Source organism: Mobula birostris, chromosome 18 (assembly GCF_030028105.1).
Source record: "Mobula birostris isolate sMobBir1 chromosome 18, sMobBir1.hap1, whole genome shotgun sequence".
Classification (NCBI taxonomy): domain Eukaryota; kingdom Metazoa; phylum Chordata; class Chondrichthyes; order Myliobatiformes; family Myliobatidae; genus Mobula; species Mobula birostris.
In genome coordinates, this window is record NC_092387.1 from 51,700,504 (window position 1) to 51,724,223 (window position 23,720).

The window sequence follows — 23,720 nt, forward strand, 5'->3', positions numbered from 1 at the left end:
AGGGATATATTGATTGTCTGGAGAATGTAGGTTTTAAGAAGGTTGAGTTGTTAGATGTCTTGGAATGCAGTAAGGTGAGTAGATCCCTAGGGCTGGATGAGAATGCTTTGGAAAACAGAGGATCAAGCTGCTGGGGCACTGGCAGAGGGTTTTGCATCTCCATTAACCATTATATTTGTAAGGCATAGAAGGATACAGCCCTATTGCAGGCTAGTGGGAGTACTATGAATGGGCAAAGTGGTTGGTGTAGATGTAGTGGGCTGAAGGGCAAGTTTCTGTGCTATACTAATTCTATGACTTTTGAGTCTATAGATAGGCTGGTGCAATAGATGAACAGATAAAATTTAAGGTAGAAAAGGTCTTCCATTTTGATTCAAAGAGCAATATCAATAAGAGTACAGGAACAGCTAAATCTAAAAATGGTTGGGAGCTTATTGAAAGTGGTAGGGTAAATTGTGAGAGAAATGTGTGATTAATATGCAATCTGAGCTTTATAAATGGAGTTCGAATGTTAGGAAGTTGCAATGATCTTCTTTTGATAGAACCTAGTTGCAGGCAAATTGGAATATTGTATTCAGTTCATTAATTCTTGTTAAATTTTATAAAGGGTGCTTCGAAATAATAGCGTGTGTAGGTAGTTATTTCCCCTCAGAAAGGAAGAGTTCTGGAGGAGATGTGAATGCAGATATTTAACATCCTGAAGGTCATTGGAGTGAAACAGCGTCCATTGGCGGCAGGGTCAAGAATCGGAGAACATAGAATAATAACTGGCAAAGTAAGTAATGACATGATGCAGTCTTGTTATGCAATGTTTAGGATGTAGATGCTCCACAAATGAGTAGCGAAAAGAGATTTAATCAGGGCATTCATAAGGGAATTGGTTAAGTACATGAAAGGAAAAGAATTGCAGGGCTGTGGTGAAATGGAGCTAGCATGGTTACTCACACATTGAGCTGGCACAGACTTGATGGGCTGCGTGGCCTCCTGTAACTTTCTGTGGTTCTTTTTCTGAAATCGTCATCATTAATAAGCCTGAAGGCTGAAGGTTCCTACCTTGCGTCTGTGTAACAGAACAACTGCACTGGTTCAAGAAGATGGGTCATCACCTCCACCTTGGGTGGGGGTGGGGGTGGGGGTTGGGTGGTTGGAATATAGGAATGGGCAGTAATTGGCTGGCCTTACAAGCAATGCATCCTACCATCGTAAAGGCAAGCACTGATTATAATGAAAACAAATGTGCAGTCAAACTGGTGGATTCTGTCTGCCATTTCTGATTGCTTGTCCAAACGTCTTGTATAAAAACACATGAAAGAGGAAAAGAAATGACAGTTTGATATATGCTTTATCTTGGAAATTATTAGCGTATATTACGAGGATGATTACATTGCAAAATGAGCAAGTTATTATCGAACAAGCCCACAAGCAAGATGTAAGCTTACAAACCATTCAACATACTCTCTTGATAATTCTTGAAGAATCTCTGCTAAGCTGTTTGGCTGGTTTGATGTTTTCTTTTCCCACATTTTTGGGGTGAGAATGCCAAGTTTCTTTAGCTTCCTCTGGTTCCTTTTGAGAGTAAGGTTCCATTCTTGAGCCAAGCTGGAATGCTTTGTCTCATGGCCAGGGCTTGACACAATATTCAAAGTACCATGGGACAAGTTGGAGTGCTGCCTTCAAATTAGACTGATAGCAATTTTAACCAGCTTAAGCATTACTGAGTTTAAAGTTGTATTGAAAGTTTTGACTCCCTAGCTCACAGAGTGATTGCAAAATGATGTAATCATGTTAAGCAACTCTGGAGGTGAGATGCTACGCCCTGATTATACAGTAGGTGTGGGAACAGTCCAAACTGAATTCCTCTGAGGTATTGCTTTTCTTGAAGTAATTTCCAAGAAGCTCATAAAGACTATAGAGGGAGTCTGCTTCCTGGATTGGATAGAAACAACTGATCCTCACTTGGAACCCGACATGTCAAACATTTCCACTGCATGTTAGTGCACTGTGATGCCAGATTTGTTTTCATTGAATTGTTCTTTGCCTTTGATGTAGTAAGATGAACTCACTGCCCAGGAGTTTCAGTTGCCTGAAGCTAAGTTGCGTAGAGTCAGCAGAAATGGGTAATTTGGTCCAGCCTGTGCCTACTTTATCCCCAGCCTTGCTCAGCTCATCCCTCTTTTAAATTCTTTGCCCCATATTTTTCTGTGGAAGGAAAATCTCAGCCACACTCTGTGATAACAAGTGCCTCATTCTAAGCATTCTTTGGGAAAAAGCACTCCTAGCCTCTTTGACCCCAGGGAGGCTTGGTAGCATAGCAGTTGGTGTGAGCGATTGAGGTTCAATGCCCCCTGCTACCTGTAAGGAGTTTGCACGTTCTCCCGGTGACTGTGTGGGTTTCTTCTGGTTACTCCAGTTTTCTCCCACACTCCAAAGACATATAGGTTAGGGTTAGTAAGTCGTAGGCATGCTATGTTGGTGCCAGAAGCATGGCAGCTCTTGCAGGTTGCCTTCAGCTCATATTCAGACTGTTGGTCATTGACACAAAACCATGCATTTCCCTGTAAGTTTCTATGTATATGTGACAAATAAAGCTAATTCTTTATTGATGCTCTGGTAATGCATCTCATCTGACGATCAGGCTACCGTATAGACAGCCAGACTGATTTGTGCGTACCTCCCCCTTTAAATTCCAAGACTTTAACAACATTTCTTGTCTTAATTTGAATGAGTTACATGTTCCAGTACATGGTGCTGACCTTTTTTTAAAAACAGAGTTCATGTTTTATCTCAAAAAGATTCTTTTATTACATGATATAGCTTTGTTGAGATGAATGATGACAAAAACGTGCATTTATTGACCCTTTTGGCAAGAATACTATAAAAATGTAGAATTGAAAGTCTGGAACGATTGAAAGTGAGATGAGGTGTCACAGGATTCTTTGGGGATATAATTGGTGTGATAATGGTGTTCCTCTTCATCATCACACCATTGGCTCCTGTGGTGACTTCGGTCTTTGTTCTTGAATAGGGAACTTGCTTCAAACTGGAGAAATGATTTTGATAGCTGAAAGATTGTGAAATGTTTAACTGTAGTGACTGGTGCTGCAGTTTTCATTGGGAATACAATGTATTTTCAGTTCATTTATTGAACTCAAAGTCATTGAAGTTTTAATGTACTTCTGTGAGCCCCTTGCCCACATTTCTGAAGAGTTCACAAGTAAATAGTTTATAGATCAGAATGTGTATAATAAATGACTGATGACCAAGAGGTAATATGCACCTTTCCCTTGTCTAGAACAACCTATTGATTGTTTCCGACATGGGGTTGATTTACCCTAACTTGATAATCTGATTGGAACACACACGAAATGGTGGCGGAACTCAGCAAAATGGAGAGGAATAAACAGTCAATGTTTCAGGCTGAGATCCTGCATCAGGCTGTAGAGGAAGCAGACAGAAGCCAGAATAAGAAGGTGGTGAAGAGAAGGAGTATAAGCTGTTAGGTGATAGATGACACCAGGAGAGGGGGAAGGTGGATGGAAAAGAAAGCATCTGAATGGCTGAAGAAGAACATATCTGATAAGCGAGACCAAGGGAGAAAGGGAAAGAGGAAGGGCAACAGAGGGAGGAGATGAGGAGGATTTATCTCTTCCACTTATCACCTCCCAGCTTCTTCCTTCATTCCTTCCTCTCTCACCTACCCGTTTCTCCCCCCCCACCTGCTTTCACCTATCATCTAACAACTTGTACTTCTTCCAGTCCCTCCTACCCTCAGCTGCTTCCCTCTTCATTTATAGCCCTACTGGAGGGTCTTGGCATAAAATGTTGTTTGTTTATTCCTTTCTATAGATGTTGCCTGACTTGCTGAGTTCCTCCAGCACTTTGTGTGTATTCCTCAAGATTTCCAGCATCTGCAGAATCTCTTGTGTTCTTGAAGGTCTGAATTGCTGTATTGTGTAAGGTAGGATTGCACAATTTCACTGTGTTTGTCTTGGATATGCCATCGGATTCGTCATTTTTTAAAAGCCGCTTATGACTTGCTGTGATTAGTTTACATTCATAGGTTACCTTTTCCAGCTGTGAGCTAAAAATCATAATTTATGGATTAACACCTCACTAGTTTGGACTGTGATTTTTTTTTTTCTCCACCGCAGACTTAAGTGCACTTACTTAAGAGCATGTTATTTAGCAAGTGAAATGGGATAACAAACATCTCTCAGTCATGTCCTCCTTCTTGCTCTCATTTGCAACAAGTACCAATATCTTTCAAACCTTCCCATATTTTTCTGCTTTTGAGGGATAACTCCAGATGTTTGACTCAATGAGTTCGTGTAACCCCTGCCTAGAATAGTGGACAATCAGCGATCGGAAGCGTGAGAAGACGTAGCTTACTCAAGTTCACTGATTGAGTACATAACGCATCGATTCGCAGCAGTTTGGTGTTTAGAGTGGCCATCAATCAGTGGTTGAAATTGATTGGGAAGAGCAACTTAAATAAGACGGGCAAGTGGAGTGGCCTTTGTTGGAGCGGCTATTGCTGGAATGGACAGTGTTAGAGTGAGAATTTTGAGTCTTTAGCTCTTTGAAGCTTCAGCGAGAGGAGGCTTGAGTGTGAGAAGGTGAAAAAATTGTAGGTAAATTTATTGATTGTTTTTCTTTCTTTATATTTGCACAGTTAGAACAATAGGGAAATCAGGAAGGATAATAAAATGCTTCTCTTGCAGGATGTAGAAAGCTAGGGAGACTTGCAGGGTCCCTGATGATTGCACCTGCAAGAAGTGCATCCAGCTGCAGTTTCAAACACTCCATGTTAAGGAGTTGGAGCTGGAACTGGATGAACTCTGGATCGTTTGGGATGCTGATGGGGCGATGGATAGGACATACAGATATGTAGTTACACCTAAGGTGCAAGAGACAGGAGACTAGGTAACAGTCAGGAAGCGGAAAGGGATTAAACAACCAATGCAGTGTCCCTCTGTGGCCAACCCCCTCAATAACAGGTATACCACTTTGGATACTGTTGGTGGGGGGGGATGATAGCAGGGGAAAGTCATGGCGGTTGGGCTTCTGGCACTGAGTCTGGCTCTGTGACTCAGAAGGGAAGTGGGGGGAGAAGAGGTGAGCTGTAGTGATAAGGGACTCATTACTTAGGGAGCAGAAAGAAGGTTCTGTAGATGAATACAAATTCTTGAATGACATGTTGTCACTTGGACACCAGTGTCCGGGACATCTTGGCTCAAGTCTTCAGTATTCTTAAGAGGGAGGGTGAGCACCTAGAGGTCATTGTCCAGGTAGATACCAATAACGTAGGTCGGAAGAGTGATGAGGTTTTGCAAAATGAGTTCAGGGACTTAGGTGCTAAGTTAAAGGACAGGACCTCCAGAGTTGTGATCAAGGATTGCTACTCGTGCCATGTCCTAGTGAGGCCAAAACTGGGAAGATTATGCAGTTTAACACGTGGCTAAGGAGTTGGTGTAGGAGGGAGGGCATAAGATTTTTGGATCATTGGCCTGTCTTCCAGGGAAGTGGGACCTGTACAAAAGAGACAGTTTGCATCTGAATTGGAGAGGGACTAGTATCCTAGCAGGAAGATTTGCTAGTGCTGTATGGGATGGGGGGAGGGAGCACAGAGGTTAAATAGAGTTACAAGGAGATGAGAACCATCGTGTCAGAACAGATAGTGGAGTGGTTGCGGAGACAGATGTTGTTAAGACCTCAGGCAAAGTCAGGAGTCAAAACGTTGAGCGTGGTGCGACTCCTGTGCTGAGCTGCCTATATTTCAATGCAGGAAGTATCGTAGGAAAGGCAGAAGGAGCTCAGAGCATGGAACAGCAGCTGGAATTATGATATTGTAGCTATTAGTGAGAGCTGGTTGTAGGAGGGGCAGGACGGCTCAATATCCCGGGGATCCTTTGTTTTAGACGTAACCAAGCGGGAGGGAAGGGATGGTGTTACCAGTCAGGGAAAATGTCATGGCAGTGCTCAGTCAGGACAGATTGGAGAACTTGTCTAGTGATGCTTTAAGGGTGGAACCGAGGAATACGAAATGTATAACCACATATATCAGGCTATATTTTAGACCACCCAACAGTCTGCGGGAATTAAAGGAACAAATTTGTAGAGATTGCAGATTGCAGCAAGGAACACAAGGTTGTTAGAGTAGGTGATTTTAACGTTCCTCATGTTGACTAGGTCTCACATATTGTAAAAGAACTAGATGGGATAGAGTTTGTCATATGTGTTCAGGAAGGTTTCCTTAATCAGTACATAGAAGTCTCAATGAGAGAGTGTGCGATATTTGATCTGCTATTTTGGAATGAGTCAGGACAGGTGACAGAAATTTTCATTGGAGAACACTGCATCTAGTGACCACAATGCCATTAGTTTTAAAGTAAATATGCAAAAAGGTAGGTTTGATATGCTGTCCTGTACTGTGCTGTACTCTTCTATGTTTTAAGATCCTTCAAGGAGATTCAGATTTCATTACAGTAGTTTAGGTACCAAAGGCAAAGACAAAGAATTAATGCTGCATCCTGCGTTCCCCCCCCACCCCCACCCTATCAGCTTCATGCAATTGAGCTGCCGGTCGTATCACCTGTATTAATGTACCAAGTAAACATGCATCAATTAAACAGATTTTACCTGTTTTAAATTATTGCATTCATTTGGAAGTATTACGTTTGTAAGAACTTTGTCTTTCATTACTTATTGATGACAAGTCCTAGTAATGATCATTGTCGATATAACTTCAACAGTTATATCTATTTAATATGTTTGTTAATCTTTTTAGTAGTTTCTATCTATTTTCCTTTGCTGTGTAGTCAGAGTGCTGCTTGCCATAAGCTGGACTAACCTTGTGTCTCTTTAAATAAAGATTCCCTTTCAAAAACTGAAATGACCAAGTGTAAAAAGCTTCTTTTCATAATTCATTCTTGGACACAACACAAAGGAAGTGCTTGTGGGTTTCATCTTCTTGCATGCAATATGTTTTTTTTTCCTGTTCATATTGCTAGACGTAGCCTTTGTCCAGATGACCTGCACACAGTGCACAAAATGAATTGGGAAAGGACATTTGTGCCAAGGGTGGCGGCAGAGGTGATGAATATCTTTATGGGGGAGCAGTGCCCTCTTTTCTGGTCACAGCTTGGAACTGCTTTTTGGTTGGGAACCTCAGCAAAGATCTTAGTTAACTCACAGTTATGATGTTTGTAAAGTTGTCTGTTCCACCTGGGCATCAGACCCCAACAGAAATAATGAGTGAATCTGATGTCAGTTTGGAACACTAAACTGGCCATGAATGTGTTCATTCATTACCCTGGCACTGTGTGGCTCAGAAGCTTGTCCAAGCCACTTCATCCAATTCTGTTGCCAGGACTCAAATGCTAGTCAAGAACGTTCATATACAGAAAGAGAAGAGAGGAGGATATTTTTCCAATTCCAATTCTCTGCATAGACTTGTATTTTTTTTAAAGATTATTAGTATTAATAGACCTTGTCTGATGGGAGTAATAAGAAGAGAGCATGTCTTGGATGACAGGGGTCTTTAATGATGCTGCCTTTTTGAGGCAAGAAATTCTTCAAAGAAGTATCTTTTTCTATCTCGCTAACAGATCTAGGACAATTCAGCAAGAAATTGAAAAGAAATCAGGTGGGATTTAGAACCTTGAGATAGATGAAAATCGGATTCTCTTAAGCAAATTTTATTTTGTCAGGAGTTTAGTTGCCATTGCCAATAAAGGAGTGGTTCTTACTTCCTTTTATGGCCCTCCTCCTACTAACTTCTTCTCCAGATTCCCTGGAAAAAGTCTTCAGCAGTTTTACAGACATTGCTGCAGGTTCCAGCCCAGGACAACACTTACAGTAAATACACGAAGCACTGATGGTCGGCGCTGTAGACATTTGCAGTGGGTCGAAGTAATGACAAACACATGGGCTGTTTTACTTTGAGCAAGACAGCTGTAGTTGGACTCTGAAGTGCCTTTCTTTCCTTCCAGACTGTATTGAACAAGCCAGGAGAGTGCGAAGATTGATATGGGTAAGTTGTTGTTCACAAAAGTAGACTTAGAGCATGAAAGCAGGCAGAACTATTTGGTGAGTAATCTTATTTTAAAAAGTTTAAAAAAAACTGAAGAAGTTCCATCTATGCTGTCTGGCCCAGCCAAAACAATAAGTTTGCCTTTGTTTTCATAAATGGTTCTATTAAACTCAGATTTAAGATTGTAGTAGCTTTTCTTGTAAGCTTAATTATGACTTGGGGGCAGGGATGTAAAAAAAAGGTGGAAGCCAGATGTAAAGATTAGAGGAATGAGGCACTTGAAAGGGTTGATATAATCAAAAATTGAAAGAATATTATGGGACAGTGAAAACCATTGCTGTTGGGAAGATAATAGAACCTTGTGTTTCATTTTCAGGAAATTAACTTCCTGAGTCAAACTACAATAAGTTGTGTTTTTTTTAATATTATGTGGGTTTATTATTGTTACTTAGTTACAAAGTGTACTATTTCTGCTTAAATCCATCACTCCTACAGGAGCATAGGCCTCCAGTAGCAGCTTGGTCGAGTCCTGTCATGGACCAGTCTTCCAAGTTGTCTCTAGGTGTTGCCCATCTTCAAAGATCCTTCCTGTCCCAGGGTTGAGGTCTTTGGAACTTCTGTTCACATTTCTGTAGCTCTGCATTTTTTACGGGATGGGGTTGCTAGCCCTGTGTCCAACTCTCCTACTTTCACAGCTGGAACTCAGTTTGGGTCACGGTCTGCCGTTATGCAATGCTATTGATGATTGCATCCTCCAAATCTTCACTTTCATTGTAACATTCAAGAAGATTGTCAATACCTTCAAATTCTTTGTAGTTTCTAACTTGCTGATGCAGTGAATTTGTTTCATTTTCACCTCTGACAGTTTTTGGCATTTCCAACCCTGAATGCTTGAAACCATAGTGAGCAAAACTGTTCTGAATTGTCTTACTGATTATTTTCGCAACTATCAGTTATGAAAATCAGTTTTTTTTACATAAACACACAAAACTGACACTATTCAAAGACTTCACTTTCAGCATGGTGTAGTGTCTAATGGTCACATAGTTGTCCATTATTGACATTAGTTAGAATCTGTTTGACAGTTCTGCCCCAATTAGTGTCCCAAATAAACCAAGGGAATCCTAGCAATTTTCTTGATTTGGTTTTGTTCTTTTAAGAGTTGTATCAAGTTAATGGCTGCCGTGATTAAACAATGGCCCAATTAACCAGAATCCGCTGTGTACTTAAAAAAGGGAATGGGAGACAAGCCATTTTTCTCCCGAATGAGTAAAATTCAGACATTTATAAGTTAACCTTTTATTAATGTTTCCCACCTGGATAATGCTAAAAGTGCTGTAGATTCTTTATTTTTTATGTTTACTGGACTACTCCTCATCAAAGCTAAATGTGGGTGCTGTTGCCTGGCTGAAGATCATCACTGTGTTTATTTCATGGACTTGCCTGCTTCCTAAGGGAAATGTAAATAACCAAATTTATTGAAATGAATGGGCTTAGTGGAACTTCGTGTTTGGAATACACCATGTATTTCTTTCCAACTGTGATAAGACTGCTGAACGGATCCTGACCCGGATCTGGGCCGTACCCTCCAAATATCCGGATCTGCCTCTCAGTTTTTTTTGCGCTACCTTAATTTCCCTTTTCTATTTTCTATTAATGATTTATAATTTAAATTTTTAATATTTACTATCGATTTGTAATCCAGGGAGCGTGAAGCGCAAAATCAAATATCGCTGTGGTGATTGTACGCTCTAGTATCAATTGTTTGGCGACAATAAAGTAAAGTAAAGTTATCACTTCTTGGGTAGTTATTTTAAAATATTAAATCAAACCTCACCTTATTGTGTGATTTTTATTTTATAACAATGTAAGGGTTTATTTTATTACTTACAATTGCAATATTTCTGCTAACAAAAAGAGATGGGAAATATTTGAGTTAAGTTAGATGCAGTCTAAAGCAGGTTTGTGTCTGATTTTCTGTCATTTCTACACGTAGCTTTTCTGCCTACAGTTCTTCAGCCATTACGTGTGTGTGGTTTCATGCATTTTTTAAAAAACTGAATCCATTGTTCTCAGTCTAGTTATGTTTAAATTCTATAGCCCCAATCCACAATCTTCTAATTCTGTATTCTTCGTAGTAGTCCTTCAGTTGCCTGGGGTCCTACACTCTGCAATCCCCTCCGTAAATGCGCTAGTTTTTGCCCCCTCTGACTTGATGTTGACTAAGCCTTTGGCCACTTGCTTACTATTTGTGGCAGTGTCAAATTTTATTTTAATGTGCTCCCATAGGATGTAATGGGACAATTTACTTAAAGTTAAAATTGTTATGTTTAATTGTTATTGTTCAAATCCTTGCTTTGAATTTTGATGGAGAATAAAGAGCTTCATTTCCAGTCCAGCTGTAATGCCTTTTTAAGATTTGGAATTACTTGGACTCTATCCAAAGATAATATCTGTCAGCTACCAAGTACCCTAGTTGTTTAATTTAAAAACAAAACACCATGCAATGCTGCATTTTACAAGATGTCCTACTAAATTTCCCCTTTATTTGGTACAATTAGTTACTGCATTATTTACTTCAGTTGTAATGAGATCTTGTAGTGTAGAACAAATAAAGCGTACCCCTACCATTAAGTGAAGATTGAGGACACTGGATCTTGGGAGCACTGTAGTACTAATTCTACTAAACAAATACAAAATGCAAGAAATACTGAAAGGGTTAGTCAGCATCGATGGAGAGTGACACACAGAAAATGCTGGAGGAACTCAGCAGGCCAGGCAGCATCTAATGAAAAGAGTAAACAGTCCTGATGAAGGGTCTCAGCCCTCAACTCTTTTCCATAGATGCTGCCTGCCTTGCTGAGTTCATCCAGCATTCTATGTGTCTTGCTTTGGTTTAAAGCATCTGCAGATTTTCTCTTGTTTGTCAATAGAAAGAGTGGGAAAAGGTGGAAATAAAACAAGTACAGTATTAAGTTGCAAAATGGGGCAGAGGAGCACAGGGAACAAAATGGGAGGTTGGTGATTGGATGGTGACTGTGAGATCATGAATGACCCAAATGATAATGCTACCAGTTAAAAGCTGTGGTAAAACTGTGTCGTGACATGTGTGTATATAAAGTAAGTAAATAAATAAATCTTAGAAACCTGAAATAAAAGCACAAAATACTGGAAACACTCAGACAGCATCTGGGAAAAGGCCAAGGTACCTGTACTCTGTTTACAGCAATGATCCAGATTTTCAGGTTGCCTGCCACTTCAATTCACATCCTATTTCCACACTGACCTTTCTGCCCTGTTACAATGAAGCCCATTGCAAGTGTAAGGAGCAACACTGGCATAACGTGGATGTGTTTTTTTTTAAACCATGTACAGTTTTGACAGAGCAATGAGCCTAGACATCAAAGGCTACAGGCCGAGGAAGATGGGATTATTATGGATCAGTGCCTACTGGTTGGTGTAGATATAGTGGGTTGAATGGCCTTTTTCCATGCTGTATGACCCTCTGACTGATCCTGCCTTCCATCTGGGCATTTTGCAGCTTGCAGGATTTAATATTTTATTCAATACACACCATGTGCTGGAGGAGCTCAGCTGGTCAATCAGCATTTATGGATGGAAATAAACATTTGATGTTTTGGGCCGATACCCTTCATTGCTCTAGGTTTCCAGCACCTGCAGTACCTCTTGTGTCTTAATATTTAGTTCTCCAGCTTCAGATAATTCTTTTCTTTCATTTCCTTAATGTATCAGAGCTGGCCATTTCGCCTGCCATCACTTTGGTTTTGTTTTGAACAATCCAACTTATTGTAGGTTATATCCCACAGTAGAAATTTAATCTGATTTTGGCAGCCACATCCTATCAGAGCTATTTGTTTATTGTTTTACACATAGCCCACCCAAACAAACCCCATTCCCTCCCTTTCCGAGTACTGATTAAGGCTCCAGACCTGAAATACAAATGTTTCTTTCCTTAGCTGCTTTCTGATTTGTGAGTGTTTCCAGAATTTTGCCTTTTTATTATAAAATGGAGAGGAGAGAGAATTAAAAATTGAAATTTAGAAATGTGTGATACTGGGCTGGAATAGCTGAGTGGAGTCATGCTCTTCACACAGTCTTGTATATTTCTCTACTTCAGATGTTAAACCTCATCTTCTGATAAAGGTGGCTGTGTAGGCAAAGGAGTTAATAAGCCTGTTGCAGATCCATGGCATGGACGTTTTATTTTTGGTTTGCTGCCTTGACTTTTAGAGTAAGTGCACTCAAAACAAACATGTTAGAAAGAACTTCATGAAATAGTGTGTCTTTCTTAAATAATGGAAACTCTGAGCAATAGCTCCTGAGAGACCAGTGTTTGATGACAAGGAGCAGTGAATTAGGATGATGAATTCTGGAATAGTGCTAACAGATTAAAGTATTTCGCATATATAAAAAAATCCAAATTTTAAAATATTAGATGTTACATTCATATTTTCACAAACTTGTCAAGTATTTTAAAATGATTTCATGATAGTGACCTGGCTGGTGGTGTAGTGGCATCAGTGCCGGACTTCGGGACGAAAGGTCCCAAGTTCGAACCCAGCCGGCTCCCCTGCACGCTTTCCATCCATGCTGGGTTTCGAGCTAGTGATCTCTTTGGAAACTCACCCAGCAGAAGGCAATGGCAAACCACTGCTGTAACTTACCTCGTACACGGTGCCCCACTACAGCAGAGAGGCGTGGAGGGAAATCGTCCGCTAACCAGCGGAACTCCAGATGTTCCGTACCTTTCCTTCCCTTCATGACAGTATAAGAATATTCCCTGCAAAAAATGAGTGTAATTTTGTTGCAAGACATCACCTTACGATATAATCTCAAAGATTGCTAGCTGTCTCTACTGACACAATTATGAGAACCTCTGCAAAATTCTACCTGGTCCCTGTGACTGCGCTAATTTTATCTTCGGTTTTCATAGTCATGGTCATAGTCATACTTTATTGATCCCGGGGGAAATTGGTTTTCGTTACAGTTGCACCATAAATAATAAATAGTAATAGAACCATAAATAGTTAAATAGTAAGGTGAAGGTGAAAAAAAGCGATAAAAAGCGAAGGTGAGCAGACAGGTAGTGCAGAGCACCCCTGTAGCCATTCCCCTGAATAATAAGTTTACCATCCTAGATACTGTTGGCGTGGACGACCGACCAGGTGTGAGCCACGGTGGCAGGGCCTCCGGCACTGAGTCTGACCCGGTGGTTCAGAAGGATGGGACGGAGAAGAGGAGAGCTGTTATCATTGGAGACTCTATAGTCAGGGGAGCAGACAGGAGATTTTGTGGATGTGAGAAGGACACCCGCATGGTTTGTTGCCTCCCGGGTGCCAGGGTCCGGGATGTCTCTGACCGGGTGCACGACATCCTGGTACGAGAGGGAAAGCAATCAGAAGTCGTGATACATGTTGGGATCAACGACATAGGCAGAAAGAGGGATGAGGTCCTGAAGTGTGAATTTCGGGAATTAGGCAGAAGGCTGAAGAACAGGACCTCAAGGGTGACGTTCTCAGGATTGCTGCCAGTGCTACGTGACAGTGATGGTAAGAATTGGAGGAGATGGCAGTTGAGTGCGTGGCTGAGGAGTTGGTGCAGGGAGCAGGGTTTTAGATTTTTAGATATTGGGATCTCTTCTGGGGAAGGTGGGACCTGTACAGATTGGATGGGTTACACCTGAACTCGAGGGGGAGCAATATCCTTGCAGGTAGGTTTGCTAGCATGGTACAGGAGGGTTTAAACTAAGTTGTGAGGGGGATGGGACCCAGAGCGATAGAGCAGTGAAAGAAGTGCATGGAGGAAAGCCAGATCTAACATACAGAGAGGGTTTGAGGAAAGAGAAGCAGAATAAACGGTGTAAAGACAGTAAGGTAGAAGGGCTGAAATGTGTGTACCTCAATGGAAGAAGCATCAGGAACAAAGGTGATGAACTGAGAGCTTGGATACATACATGGAATTATGATGTAGTGGCCATTACAGAGACTTGGCTGGCACCAGGGCAGGAATGGATTCTCAATATTCCTGGATTTCAGTGCTTTAAAAGAGATAGAGAAGGCGGAAAAAGGGGAGGAGGGGTGGCATTACTGGTCAGGGATACTGTTACAGCTACAGAAAAGGTGGGTAATGTAGCAGGATCCTCTTTTGAGTCAATATGGGTGGTAGTCAGGATCAGGAAGGGAGCAGTTACCCTACTGGGGGTATTCTATAGGCCCCCTGGTAGCAGCAGAGATACAGAGGAGCAGATTGGGAGGCAGATTTTGGAAAGGTGCAAAAATAACAGGGTTGTTATCATGGGTGACTTTACCTTCCCTAATATTGATTGGCACCTGATTAGTTCCAAGGGTTTAGATGGGGCAGAGTTTGTTAAGTGTGTCCAGGATGGATTCCTGTCACAGTATGTGGACAGGCCGACCAGGGGGAATGCCATACTAGATCTAGTACTAGGTAATGAACCGGATCAGGTCACAGATCTCTCAGTGGGTGAGCATCTGAGGGACAATGACCACCGCTCCCTGGCCTTTATAATTATCATGGAAAAGGATAGAATCAAAGAGGACAGGAAAATTTTTAATTGGGGAAAGGCAAATTATGAGGCTATAAGGCTAGAACTTGCGGGTGTGAATTGGGATGATGTTTTTGAAGGGAAATGTACTATGGACATGTGGTCGATGTTTAGAGATCTTTAGGGATAAATTTGTCCCGGTGAGGAAGATAAAGAATGGTAGGGTGAAGGAACCATGGGGTGACAAGTGAGGTGGAAAATCTAGTCAGGTGGAAGAAGGCAGCATACATGAGGTTTAGGAAGCAAGGATCAGATAGGTCTATTGAGGAATATAGGGAAGCAAGAAAGGAGCTTAAGAAGGGGCTGAGAAGAGCAAGAAGGGGGCATGAGAAGGCCTTGGCGAGTAGGGTAAAGGAAAACCCCAAGGCATTCTTCAATTATGTGAAGGAAAAAAAGGATGACAGGAGTGAAGGTAGGACCGATTAGAGGTAAAAGTGGGAAGATGTGCCTGGAGGCTGTGGAAGTGAGCAAGGTCCTCAATGAATACTTCTCTTCGGTATTCACCAATGAGAGGGAACTTGATGATGGTGAGGACAATATGAGTGAGGTTGATGTTCTGGAGCATGTTGATATTAAGGGAGAGGAGGTGTTGGAGTTGTTAAAATATATTAGGACAGATAAGTCCCCGGGGTCTGACGGAATATTCCCCAGGCTGCTCCACGAGGCGAGAGAAGAGATTGCTGAGCCTCTGGCTAGGATCTTTATGTCCTCGTTGTCCACGGAATGGTACCGGAGGATTGGAGGGAGTCGAATGTTGTTCCCTTGTTCAAAAAATGGTAGTAGAGATAGTCCGGGTAATTATAGACCAGTGAGCCTTACGTCTATGGTGGGAAAGCTGTTGGAAAAGATTCTTAGAGATAGGATCTATAGGCATTTAGAGAATCATGGTCTGATCAGGGACAGTCAGCATGGCTTTGTGAAGGGCAGATCATGTCTAACAAGCCTGATAGAGTTCTTTGAGGAGGTGATCAGGCATATAGATGAGGGTAGTGCAGTGGATGTGATCTATATGGATTTTAGTAAGGCATTTGACAAGGTTCCACACGGTAGGCTTATTCAGAAAGTTAGAAGGCATGGGATCCAGGGAAGTTTGACCAGGTGGATTCAGAATTGGCTTGCCTGCAGAAGGCAGAGGGTGGTGGTGGAGGGAGTACATTCAAATTGGAGGATTGTGACTAGTGGTGTCCCACAAGGATCTGTTCTGGGACCTCTACTTTTCGTGATTTTTATTAACGACCTGGATGTCGGGGTAGAAGGGTGGGTTGGCAAGTTTGCAGACGACACAAAGGTTGGTGATGTTGTAGAAAGTGTAGAGGATTGTCAAAGGTTGCAGAGAGACATTGATAGGATGCAGGAGTAGGCTGAGAAGTGGCAGATGGAGTTCAACCCGGAGAAGTGTGAGGTGGTACACTTTGGAAGGACAAACTCCAAGGCAGAGTACAAGGTAAATGGCAGGATACTTGGTAGTGTGGAGGAGCAGAGGGATCTCGGGGTACATGTCCACAGATCCCTGAAAGTTGCCTCATAGGTGGATAGGGTAGTTAAGAAAGCTTATGGGGTGTTAGCTTTCATAAGTCGAGGGATAGAGTTTAAGAGTCGCGATGTAATGATGCAGTTCTATAAAACTCTGGTTAGGCCACACTTGGAGTACTGTATCCAGTTCTGGTCACCTCACGATAGGAAGGATGTGGAAGCATTGGAAAGGGTACAGAGGAGATTTACCAGGATGCTGCCTGGTTTAGAAAGTATGCATTATGATCAGAGATTAAGGGAGCTAGGGCTTTACTCTTTGGAGAGAAGGAGAATGAGAGGAGACATGATAGAGGTGTACAAGATAATAAGAGGAATAGATAGAGTGGATAGCCAGCGCCTCTTCCCCAGGGCACCACTGCTCAATACAAGAGGACATGGCTTTAAGGTAAGGGGTGGGAAATTCAAGGGGGATATTACAGGAAGGTTTTTTACTCAGAGGGTGGTTGGTGCGTGGAATGCACTGCCTGAGTCAGTGGTGGAGGCAGATACACTAGGGAAGTTGAAGAGACTACTACATAGGTATATGGAGGAATCTAAGGTGGGAGCTTATATGGGAGGCAGGGTTTGAGGGTCAGCACAACATTGTGGGCCGAAGGGCCTGTACTGTGGTGTACTATTCTGTGTTCTATGTAATATGTAAATTATGCCAGTAAATTATGAAATAAGTCCAGGACCAGCCTATCGGCGCAGGGTGTCTGACCCTCCAAGAGAGAAGTTGTAAAGTTTGATGGCCACAGGCAGGAATGACTTCCAATAACGCTCTGTGCTGCATCTCGGAGGAATGATTTGAGCGTTATGGTACGATAGTTACGGAAAATGTTTCTCTCACGGATCCTCTTAATTCTCCAAATGTTTCTTGTCTCTACAATTCCACTCACCTTATTTTCAGGCTCCAGATTTTAAACCCATAAGACATGTATCTTTTTGAGCACTTTCAGATACTCAGCACTTTCCATGCGTTAATGTCTTACCCAAGTAAAAAGCTTCCTTACTGAAGGGAAAATTTTCACCTTGTCTTTACCCAGTCCTGGAATGAGCCGGATCTATGGATTTTTCAAAGAGCCAAAGGAAGCATATTATTTGGGATTACCTTTCTTGTATCATTTATTGGTACGTAAAGTAAACTTGTTGATTGGGTTGACTGGAGTTGTTCTGAGATTAGTCATAGTCATACTTTATTGATCCCGAGGGAAATTGGGTTTTGTTACAGTTGCACCAACCAAGAATAGAGTATAAATATAGCAATATAAAACCATAAATAATTAAATAATAATATGTAAATTATGCCAGGAAATAAGTCCAGGACCAGCCTATTGGCTCAGGGTGTCTGACCCTCCAAGGGAGGAGTTGTAAAGTTTGATGGCCACAGGCAGGAATGACTTCCTATGACGCTCAGTGTTGCATCTCGGTGGAATGAGTCTCTGGCTGAATGTACTCCTGTGCCCAACCAGTACATTATGTAGTGGATGGGAGACATTGTCCAAGATGGCATGCAACTTGGACAGCATCCTCTTTTTCAGACACCACTGTCAGGGAGGCCAGTTCCATCCCCACAACATCACTGGCCTTACGAATGAGTTTGTTGATTCTGTTGGTGTCTGCTACCCTCAGCCTGCTGCCCCAGCACACAACAGCAAACATGATAGCACTGTCCACCACAGACCTGTAGAACATTCTCAGCATCATCCGGCAGATGTTAAAGGACTTCAGTCTCCTCAGGAAATAGAGACGGCTCTGACCCTTCTTATAGACAGCCTCAGTGTTCTTAGACCAGTCCAGTTTATTGTCAGTTCGTATCCCCAGGTATTTGTAATCCTCCACCATGTACACACTGACCCCCTGGATGGAAACAGGGGTCACCAGTGCCTTAGCCCTCCTCAGGTCCACCACCAGCTCCTTAGTGTTTTTCACATTAAGCTGCAGATAATTCTGCTCACACCATGTGACAAAGTTTCCTACTGTAGCCCTGTACTCAGCCTCATCTCCCTTGCTGATGCATCCAACTATGGCAGAGTCATCAGAAAACTTCTGAAGATGGCAAGACTCTGTGCAGTAGTTGAAGTCCGAGGTGTAAATGGTGAAGAGAAAGGAAGACAAGACAGTCCCCTGTGGAGCCCCAGTGCTGCTGATCACTTTGTCTGACACACAGTGTTGCAAACACTGTGCCTTCAGGAAAAAGATGAGGAAAGTTTGACTGGGATAAGTATAGGAAGGTAAGTAGCTACATTCAGGCCTCATTTAAATGCAATTAGATTCTGTTTCTTTCTCATCCCTCTAGCCAGAGGAGAGATGAGAAAGAAGTTGGGCACCACTTCAATTTAAATTCCAAGGAATCAGAACTATGAACAGATGGTGGTATGTTTATCTGTGTATGTATATACATATACACACAGTAGATTTTGTTTAATCAGGATAGCCATTTATTTGGGACAGCTCTTAAAGAACAAAAACTAAATCATTAAAATAGCCAGGATTCGCTTTGTTTATTTAGGACACTGTGCCACTTAATTTGGGCAGAAGACTGATGTCATACAGTTTGTAAATAGCATCAATCGTGTGCACTTGCATGGCCCTTAGGCACTACACCGTACATAGAGTGATCAGAATTTTAGATAGAATTAGTTGCCTGCGTTTGTGTTCAAAAAGCAGTGATTTTTGTCTCTGATATTTGGCAAGAAAGAAATAGTAAAACAATTCAAAACTGTTTTGCTCACTGTGGTTTCAAGCACTCAGACTTGAAGGTGCCAGAAATGGCTGTTAGACATTACAAAGCAAACAGTTTTTAAATAACGTCAGTTGTATACACTTGTGTTATGGGCCGATAGACAGCGATTCAAAAGGCAATGATTTTTGATCATTTTGGTCTTTATTTTGACTATGCAGTAAGGCAAGAAGATAATCCATTATCTGTACTAGGTGTCTGCTGATTTTGTTCATTTACAGTCAATCAAAAGAACATGGCAGCGATGAATTATTCTGTAAACAACTATTAAAAACTAATGCTCAGTTTTATAAAAATATAGTAATATTGGTAGTGTTCTAATTTGTTCTGTATTCATTTAAATGCATAATTTGTTACACAGTTAAATGGTAATTTGTCTTTGTTATGCTTTTAACTATTTCCATGAAATTTTGGCTAATTGGGGCAAACACTTAATTGGGCCAAAATGTACTGATTCCAATGTGTCCCAATTATCTGGAATGTGTGTGTGTGTGTGTGTGTGTATGTGTATGTATAGACACACACTCAGTGACCACTTTATTAGGTATGGGATTGGAACATGGTAAGATCTTCTGCTGCTGTAACTTAGCGACATGTTATGCATTCAGAGATGCTCCTCTGTACACCACTATTGTAACGCATGCTTATGTGAGTTACTGTCACATATCTATTAGCTTGAACCACTTTGGCCATTCTCTGATCTCTCTCATTAACAAGATGTTTTGGGCCACAAAATTGCTGTTCACTGGATTCTTTTTGTTTTTTTGCATGATTCTCCATAAACTTTAGAGACCGTTGTGCATGAAAATCCCAGGAGAACAACAGTTTCTGAGATTCTCAAACCAAGCCGTCTGGCACCAAAAATCATTTCACAATCAGTCATTTTGGTCACGTTTCTTCCCCATTCTGATGTTTGTTCTGAACAACAACGTAACCTATTGACCATGTCTGTATGCTTTTGTGCATTGAGTTGCTGCCATATGATGGCTAATTAGATATTTGCATTAATGACCTGGTATACCTAATAAAGTGGCCACTGAGAGGAAATGCTGAAATCCATTTCCTCAGTGTTGGTCTCACAGTATCAGTCTTGATGTGGAATGGTCACGTTCTGATCCACTTCCTTCCCTCCATAAAGATTAGTGATGAGGCCAGCAACAGTACCATTCATGAGCTTGCTGCAATGTGATACAAACTAAGAAGAAAACTAGACATGCATTGATGATATCGTGGCCTCAGGATGACCCAAGCACTTCACTGCTGTTTCTTTACCAGTCCTGATGCAGGGTCTCGACTTGATATATCAACTATCCCCTTGCCTCCATAGACGCTGATTTCCTCCGCAGCTAGTTTATAGATTCCACCATCCATAATCTCTAATGTCTCCATTATATTGCTTTGAAGTATTTTAAACTATAGGTTGAGTACCCTTTATCCAAAATTCGAAAACCTCCGAAGTCCAAAATATTTTTGAGCGCTAACGAGATGTCACAAATGGAAAATTCCACTAGGCGTGGGAAAGGTTCCCCAATGATGCATACATCAGACAGTGCTAAGAAGTGGCTTCACATATGTAATGAACAGAAGTAATAGAAAAACACTGCATAAAGCGAAAAATGAACATCTTGAATGTGTATTGAAAAAGTGGATTTGCCAGCTTCATAGTGAACATATGCTGCTTAATGGTATGCTGATTATGAAACAAGCAAAGATCTATCACAACGAACTGAAAATTGAAGGTCATTGTGAATATTCAGCAGGTTGTTTGCAGAAACTTAAGAAAAGGCATGGCATTAATTTTTTAAAAGATTTGTGGTGATAAAACATCTACTTATCACAAAGTAGCAGAGAAATTAATTGAGTTTGCTAAGATCGTGGCTGATGAAAACCTAACATGCTGATTGGCTGTGTCAGTACATATTTGTGATGAACAAGTGTAAGACAAAAACTGCTTACCGTTAGCACATTTAAATTCAGAGTTGGAAATTATGACAATCCCAAGCTATCTCGTTATATATTCTGAAATCCAAAATCTGAAACACTTCCAGTTCCAAGCATTTCGGATAAGGAGTACTCAACCTATATTTGTAGTCTTTCATTATATGGGAGTCAATTTGTGTATAGCAATGGCTTTATTATCTTTTTTTGTTGATATTGGTAGACGGATGACAACTGAACCGGACGTAGGTAAAATGCCATTGACTTTTTTTATATCCACGCTATAAATCAGATTAGTTGACTGATTGTAAAAATTAATTTGATAAGCTACATCTCTGATGTAGTCTTCCTACTGTAGTCATTCTTAGCCTTCATTGTATGTTCAAGTCTGATGTGGAAATTAAATACTATCACCTTATTTTGAAGTAGGAGTACTGGTCCACTGAGCTATGGCTGACACTGGAAGATTTTGTGTGCTGAGAAGTCACTTAGCTTGGTTTCACACCACACTGAGTGATCTTTGTGGGTGAAATGAACAAATGATTATTATGTTGATGTGAACCTCAAAGGAAAAATGTTGAAAATGCACAACATGTCCTTCAGCAGCTGGAAAAAGAGCTTGGAAAAAAAACAGAAATGGTGAAAGAATTCAGCCAATCAAGCAGGTTGCACGTTAGTTGTTTGACTGTCCTATTGGTTGCAGCCTTCCATTGATGCTATTGTGTTTCTTGTATTTACTGTGAATACATGCAAGAAAATGAATCTCAGGGTTGTACAGTGCCCATAAGAAGTATTCACCCCCCCCCGGAAGTTTTCATGTTTTATTGGTTTACAACATTGAATCACAGTGGACTTAATTTGGCTTTTTTCACACTGATCAACAGAAAGAGACTCTTTCGTGTCAAAGTGAAAGCAGATCTCTACAAAGAGATCTAAACTAGTTACAAAGATAAAACACAAAATAATTGATTGCATTAGTATTCACCCCTTTCCAGTCAGTATTTAGTAGATGCACCTTTGGCAGCAATTACAGTCTTGAGTCTCTATCAGCTTTGCACTTCTGGACACTGCAGTCTTTCCCCATTCTTTACAAAACTGCTCAAGCCCTGTCAGATTGAATGGGGAACATAAATGAACATCCCTTTTGGAGTCTAGCCACAAGTTCTCTGACGACCACTCCAGGACATTAACCTTGTTATTTTAAGACTATTCCTGTATAGATTTGGCTTTATGCTTGGTGTCATTGTCTTGTTCGAAAACAAATCTTCCAAGTCGCAGTTCTTTTGCAGACTACATCAGCTTTTCCTCCAGGATTTCCCTGCATTTTGCTGCATTCATTTTATCCTCTACCTCACAGGCCTTACACCAAACATAGCATTTAGTTTGATGGCCAAAAAGCTCAATTTTGATTTAATCAGACCATAGAATCTTTTTCCAGCTGACTTCAGAGCCTCCCATATCCCTTCTGGCAAACTCTAGCAGAGATTTCATGTGATTTTTTTTTTCCAATAGTGGCTTTCTCTTTGCCGTTGTTCGTTGTATGCGCAGTCTCTCCCATTTCAGCCTCTGAAGCTTGTACCTCCTCTAGAGCTGTCATGGGTCTCTTGGTGGCCTCCCTCACTGGGCCCCTTCTTACACAGTCACTCAATTTTTGAGGATGGCCTGCTCTAGGCAGATTTACAGCTATGCCATATTCTTCCCATTTCTTGATGATTGACTTAACTATATTCCAAGGGATATTCAGTGACTGGGACTTGGAAATTTTCTTATATCCATCTCCTGACTTCTGATTTTCAATAACTTTTTCACAGAATTGCTTGGTGTTCTCTTGTCTTCATGGTATAGTTTTTGCAGGATACTAACTCACCAGCAGTTGGAGCTTCCAGATACAGGTGTATTTTTACTATAGTTAATTGAAACACTTTGACTGCACACAGGTCTCCCAAAGCAGATCTCCATTTAACTAATTATGTGACTTCCAAAACCAGTTGGTCCACCAGTGATGATTTGGCGTGTCATATTAAATACTTATGCAATCAATTATTTTGTGTTTTATATTTGTAATTAATTTTAGAACACTTTGTAGAGATCTGTTTTCACTTTGACACGGAAGTCTTTTCCTGTTGATCAGCGTCGAAAAAGCCAAATTAAATCCTGTGTGGTTCAATGTTGTAAAACAATAAATCATAAAAACATCCAAGGTGGGTGAATAGTTTTTATAGGCACTGTATATGGTGACAAAAATGTACTTTGATAATATCTTTACTTTGAACTTGGAATTTTGAGCTTCTGTGGAAAGAGAAACCATTTAATACTTTGTGCCAGGGATTCTTTCTCGGAACTGGGCAAAGAGCGGAGGAGTGTTAATTTTGGACGTAGAGCTGGATATGGCACTAAGGTGTAAAACAAAAGGCTATATGGATGACTGACCCGGGTGATAAGGAGCATGAATAGTGAGTGATTATAGAAATGGGTGAGAAAGAGACACAGACAGAAAAATAGTAAATAATGAGGGACCAGTTTCACCCAAAGTTGGAAGTTACAATGTTCCTTGCGGAATGTTATAAAATGTTGGAGGAGTTCAGCAGGTCAGACAGCATCTATGGAGGGGAATAAACAGTTCAACTTTCAGGCTGAAATCTTTTCATTAGGACTGGAAAGAAGGGGGAAGAAACCACAGTAAAAACAAAGTTGGGGAGAGGGGAGGATGTGCAGGCTAGCAGGTGATAGGTGCTAGGTGACTTACTGATTCCTCTAGCATTTAGTGTGTATTGCTCAAGGTATACAGCATCTGCAGAACCTTTTGTTTTTATAAGATATCTGGACAGAAAATGCTACTCCTCTAAGTTTACATTGGACATCCCCAAGGAAGTGGAAGCTGCAGACAAACTGGAATAGGAATGGAATTA

At 41.1% G+C, this 23,720-nt stretch overlaps 1 protein-coding gene across 6 annotated transcripts in view; it reads left to right on the forward strand.

The window, feature by feature from the left end:
• The window catches only part of csgalnact2 (chondroitin sulfate N-acetylgalactosaminyltransferase 2), a 73,769-nt gene that overhangs the window by 5,091 nt on the left and 44,958 nt on the right, over positions 1-23,720 (forward strand). For 3 of the 6 annotated variants that reach the window (XM_072282678.1, XM_072282679.1, XM_072282677.1), the window contains 2 exons: positions 3,847-3,958; positions 7,992-8,032. The exons of 1 other annotated variant lie outside the window; for it this stretch is intronic. The gene's annotated coding sequence lies outside the window, so the exon portion shown is untranslated. The remainder of the gene's footprint in view (positions 1-3,846; positions 3,959-7,991; positions 8,033-23,720) is intronic. 2 more of the 6 variants (XM_072282680.1, XM_072282681.1) reach the window with 2 other exon arrangements.